Below are 6,102 nucleotides of genomic sequence, written 5' to 3' on the forward strand. Positions count from 1 at the left end.
CATGTGGCTTCTTCCTTAATTCTGTAGTTGTAAGACTTCCATTCAGCTCGATTTCTGATGGTTCGGAATGATGGCTGTTGGATAGCTTAGCTGCAATTTCCATGTGGTTGTGGGAGGAGGGGAGCCATGCTGGCTGACCTACACCACCATCTTCACAATATTATTATTGTTAACACAAATTTAGTGCTGCTAAACACTTTACATGCATGATCTAATTTAATCCCTATAAAAAACCAATGAGATGGGCCATCTTTTCTACATGTGAGGAAACTGAGTCTCAGAATGAGTAAATAATTTGCCCAAACTTACTGAGTTAGTCAGTGGGGAAGCTTATTTTAGGCCACATGGACCACGTATCTGCCTCTAGTGTGGGCACTTCTCCAATAAGTCATAGTACCTCCCAGGAAGAGCGTGTGCTTGAGGTGGACCTTGAACATGGGTAGCATTGGGATAATCAGAGACAAAGGAAGGCAAGGCACTGTGTTTATGGAGGCAGGGGTGTGAAGGAGAAATATAAAACTGGAAGTGTGTCATGTCAGGAGCTGAATGAACTACATTAAAAATATGTGAAATTTGGGAAGAGATTGGAGGAATTTTTAAAAGTACTGAAAAGTGCACAAAAGAAAATCATCCTTGTCCTCATCTTGCATATTTGCTCCCACTTTTATTTTTTAATTAAAACCACTACAAAATGGACTCCCTGCCAAGATGGAGGCATGGACACACTGTGCCTCCTCGCGCACAATTACAAGAAGGACAACAACAATTTAAAAACAAAAAATAACCAGTACTGACAGAAAATTGAACTGTATGGAAGTCCTACAACCAAGAAGTTAAAGTAGACACATTCATCCACACTGGTAGGAAGGGCAGAGTCAGGGAACTGGGCCAGAGACGGCTCGAAGCAGGGTAGCTGGCCGACCCATCAAGGAGGCAGACTGTGGAGGGGCGTGACACATCTAGTCCCACATTCACTCGAAGATAAACCAGGCGAAACTGAGGAGTGAGACAGACCATGCAACCCTGAGTCCCAGCACGGGGAAATAAAGCCTTAAAACACTAATTGAAAACACCTGTGGGGGTTGAGGTGCTGGGAGAGACCCCCACTTTCACAGGAGAGTCCGTTGGAGAGACTCACTGGGTCCTAGAATGTATACAAACCCACCCACACAGGAACCAGCACCAGAAAGGCCCAGTTTGTTTGTGGGAAGCAGGGGAAGTGACTGAAATCCAGTAGAGAATGGAGCAAGTGCCATTGTTTCCTCTTAGACCCCTCCCCCATGTACAGCATCACAACCCAGCAACTGGGTTGCCCCACCTGGGTGAACACCTAAGGCTCCACCTCTCACACGTAACAGGTGCTACAAGACAAAAAAAAAAATGGCCCAAACGAAGAACAGATCAAAGCTCCAGAAAAAATACAACTAAGCGACCAAGAAATAGCCAACCTATCAGATGCACAGTTCAAAGCACTGGTGATCAGGATGCTCACAGAATTGGTTGAATTTGGCTACAAATTAGGTGAAAAAATGAAGGCTATGCTAAGTGAAATAAAGGAAAATGTACAGGGAACCAATAGTGATGGGAAGTAAACTGGAACTCAAATCAATGCAGTGGACAGAAGGAAGAAAGAAACATCCAATCAGAAAAGAATGAAGAAGAATTAAAAAAAATGAGAGGTTTAGGAACCTCCTACATTTAAACGTTCCAACATCCAAATTATAGGGGTACCAGAAGGAGAAGAGGAAGAGCAACAAGTGGAAAACTTATTTGAACAAATAATAAAAGAGAACTTCCCCATTCTGGCAAAGGAAATAGACTTCCAGGAAGTCCAGGAAGCTCAGAGAGTCCCAAAGAAGTTGGATCCGAGGAGGGACACACCAAGGCACATCATAATTACATTAGCCAAGATTAAAATTAAGCAGAGAATCCTAGATCAGCAAGAGAAAAGGAGTCAGTTACCTACAAAGGAGTGCCCATAAGACTGTCAGCTGATTTCTCAAAAGAGACCTTGCAGGCAAGAAGAGGCTGGAAAGAAGTATTCCAAGTCATGAAAGACAAGAACCCATATCCAAGATTGCTCTATGAAGCAAAGCTTTCATTTAGAATGAAAGGGCAGAGAAAGTGCTGCTCAGATAAGGTCAAGTTAAAGGAGTTCATCATCACCAAGTCCTTATTATATGAAATGTTAAAGGGACTTCTCTAACAAAAAGAAGATAAACATGTATAGTAAAATGACAGCAAACTCACAATTATTAACAACCATACCTAAAACAAAAACAAACTAAGCAAACAACTAGAACAGGAACAGAACCACAGAAATGGAGATCACATGGATGGTTAGCAACGGGGAGTGGGAGGAGGAAAGAGGGGGAAAAGGTATAGAGAATAAATAGCATAGATGGTAGGTAGAAAATAGCGGCGGGGGCAAGAATAGTATGGGAAATGTAGAAGCTAAAGAAATTATAAGTATGACACATGGACATGAACTAAGGTGGGGAGTGTGGGTCAGAGGGGGTGTGAAGGGTGGAGGGGAGTAAAGGGGGGGAAATGCAACAACTGTAATAGTATAATCAATAAAATATATTTAAAAAACACCACAAAATATATGTATGGAATACAAACACTATAGAAAGTACAGTAATATATGCTTTAAAAGCTCACCCAAATCTTACCACCTAAAAATTATCATTAATATTAGAAAAATAGTATATTTTCCTTTGCATTTATACGGAGAGGAGGGTGGACAGATAGGTGAGAATGATATCTCAACATGGTTTTCATGTGTATTTCTCCTTAGGACAGAGGTACAGAGTTTTCTCTTATGTTTAAAAGTCATCTGTGTATTGTTTATTATCTCTTGGGGTTGTTGACCTTTTCCTTGTTTGTAGGAGATCTTTTTATCTTAAGGTAAATTAGCTCTTTGTTACAAGTTGCAAATGATTCCTTCATTAATGGACTGGATTTCATTTTTAGATAGTTTCTTTCAAAAAGGATTTATGGGTACATTATTGATTGAATTTTGATAATATTGAATACCTGATATCAGGTATTGTGTTTCCTCCAACTTTGTTCTTCTTTCTCAAGATTGCTGAGGCTGTTTAGGGTCTTTTTTGTTCCATATATTTTTTGGAATATTTGTTCTAGATCTGTGAAATATGTCATTGATATTTTAATAGAAACTGCATTGAATCTATAGATTGCTTTGGGTAGTATGGACATTTTAATGATGTTAATTCTTCCAATTCATAAACATGGTATATGTTTCCACTTATTTGTATCTTCCTCAATTTCTTTGTTCAGTGTCCTTTAGTTTTCTGGGTACAGGTCTTTTACCTCTTTGGTTGAATTTATTCCTAGGTATCTTTTTTGCATGTTGTTGTTGCAATAATAAATGGGATTGTTTCCTTAGTTTCTCTTTCTGATAGTTAATTATTGGTGTATAAAAATGTGAATTTAATATTTAAGAATGTGTGTTTATTGCCCTTATCAAGTACATGAACAATTCTTTTAAAAAACTAATTGTTGTGGTAACCTACACTAACATGAGAGTTACCATCTTAACCATTTTGGGTGTGTAATTCAGCAGCGTTAAGCGCATTCACATGGCTGTGCAGTCGGCACCACTGTCCGTCTCTAGAACTTCCCCATCATCTCCAACCGAAACGCTGTCCCCTCTCAGCACTGACTCCCGTCACTTCTTCCCTCGGCCCCCGGAAACCACTATCCTGCTTTCCATTTCTATTGATTTGACTATTCTAGGTACCTCATATGAACGGAATCACACAATATTTTCCCTTTTGCGTCTGGTTTGTTTCAGTCAGCATGTTTTTAAGGGTCATCCATGCTGTGGCATGTATCAGAATTTCCTTCCTTTTTATGTACCAGTTTGTTCACCACTCATCCTGATAGACACGCGGGTTGTTCCCACCATCGTCTGCGGCAAATAGTGCTGTGAACACAGGTGCTCAAGTAAGTTTGAGTCCCTGCTTTCACTTTGCTGGGCACATACCTGGACGGGAATTGCTGGTTCTCATGGTAATTGTTTGATTTTTTTGAGAAAATGCCATACCGTTTTCCATGGCAGTTGTACCATTTTAGCTTCCCACTAGCAGTGCACAAGGGATCCAATTTCTCCACATCCTCACTAATACATGTTATTTGTTTTACATATATGTGTGTATATATGTATATAATAATAGCCACCATAATGGGTGTGAAGTGGTATCTTATTGTGGTTTTGACTTGGCATTTTCCTAGTGATTAGAGTATCTTTTTATGTGCTTGTGTATCTTCTTTGGAGAATGTCTGCTCAAGTGGCTCATTTCTGTACATTTTGAGTTGGAGGAGTTCTTTCTATGTGTTCAGTAGGAACACTTATTACACACTCACTCATCCTGACAGCACCGCATGCGTGTGGCAGCCTGTGTATGCATGTACAGGTGCAGCCCACACCCCTGTGTGCCCGTGGAGAGTTTCTCATGTGAGACAGTGCTGGGCAGGTGCCTGGCTGCTTTCCTCTGGCTGTCCCAGCGGAGATGTGGTGTCCCCATGTCCCCGATAGCTTCTTGCACAACTGTCCTTAAGACCAGGCCCCTTCTTCCCAAGGCAAGACCTTCTGGGACGGGTCTGCCCGGGATTCTGAGAAGACATGATTTCTGCTGTGAAACCTCTGATTCGGTCATCCTGGGCCTCGTCTAGCGATCTCATTCGATTTTCGTGGAGATCAAGTGAGAACACAGATGCGCTTCCCCAAGGGCTTTCCAGTAGCTCTCCCAGGTACTGCCACACTGTTGCTCGTGTTGCGGGTATTGCACTGAGCCTCTGTATCAGCACAGAGCCCTTCAGGAAGGTGGACTCTGTGAAACACCCAGGGAAAGGTTTGCTGTGCTACTTACTACTCGACAGAACCGGGCCCTCTGCCCAGCTCGGTCGTAGCACTCAGACTAGGTAGCAAGTAGGATAATTCTCTTTCTGCTCTTCAGGAATTTATGAGAATGTTCTGGGAACTCTGGTGGAGACGGGAACTAGTTCCTAAGCACAGGAAAAGACGAGGAGGCAATCCCTTCTTTTCACTTTGATCTGTGGTAGAATATTCTTTTATTGTTTTTGATCCTCTACCTCCTTTGCTTTATCCTTGGTATTCCTGTGGGTACCTGGCTTCTAATTCTTACAGGGACTCACTGAGCCCCCCATCACTCACCACCATTCCTGCGACCACTGGTGGTGCTTGCCTCTCTTTCTGAGAGGAGAGCCATGGGCAGGATAGTGCTCAGTCATCCCCGAGTCATGGCTCGCAGGGCAACAAGCCACACAAGAGTCCAGGCGGCCAGAAGGAGGTCTCGAATTTCCAGATACTTGGCTCCTGGCCAGGGCTACCATTCCCTTGATCAGAGCTCTAAGCATTCAGGTAATGCTGCCTTTGGCTCCCAGAAGGCCGCAACCAACCGGAATCAGTGCCACTGAGAACCAGAAACCATTCCTGCAACAGGAGAAAGGGCGGAGGGGCTGTGATTCACATTCTGGAGCCACTGTGGAATCGGGGGCCCAGCACAGGCTGGGTCTGCCTGTCATTACGCATCATGCTGTCTGAGTTCTCTGTCCGACAGTGGGGCTTTATACACAGATCTGTCCACATGTTCTAGCTCAAATTGCTCTGTGACACATTACATGTGTGTGCGTGCCCCACGCCCAACCCCAGTCCTCTCAGCCCCACCACTTGCTCCAGCCATCGTTGCAGACCAGTTCACAGCAGCTTTGACCATTGTACGCAGCCTGACAGTGCCTCACCCCAGCCTGCCACGTCTCGGAACCTGTTTGGGACTTAGGCATGTGCAGCCTGGGAATGCAGGGAGCTGGCCTGTGGGGCTGCCTTTGATGAATGGGGGATGCATGCTGGTATAGAAATGCTCCCCCTTTTACCCACATCGGGTCATTTGGAGGTAGATTTCCTCAGGCTCCTCAGATGTTCTGGCTGGCTGGAGCCATGCCCTCGGCGCTGGCTGACCTGAAAAATGCATCCCTGTGCAGGGTCTTGCCCTTTCCCCGTTTCCTCCCCTGTCCTTTACTCCTGCTCCGGGAATCTTGCTCCCACGTTACTAC

Source organism: Phyllostomus hastatus, unplaced genomic scaffold (genome assembly GCF_019186645.2).
Source record: "Phyllostomus hastatus isolate PE091 unplaced genomic scaffold, TTU_PhHast_1.1 phas_contig_150, whole genome shotgun sequence".
NCBI classification, from domain to species: Eukaryota; Metazoa; Chordata; class Mammalia; order Chiroptera; family Phyllostomidae; genus Phyllostomus; species Phyllostomus hastatus.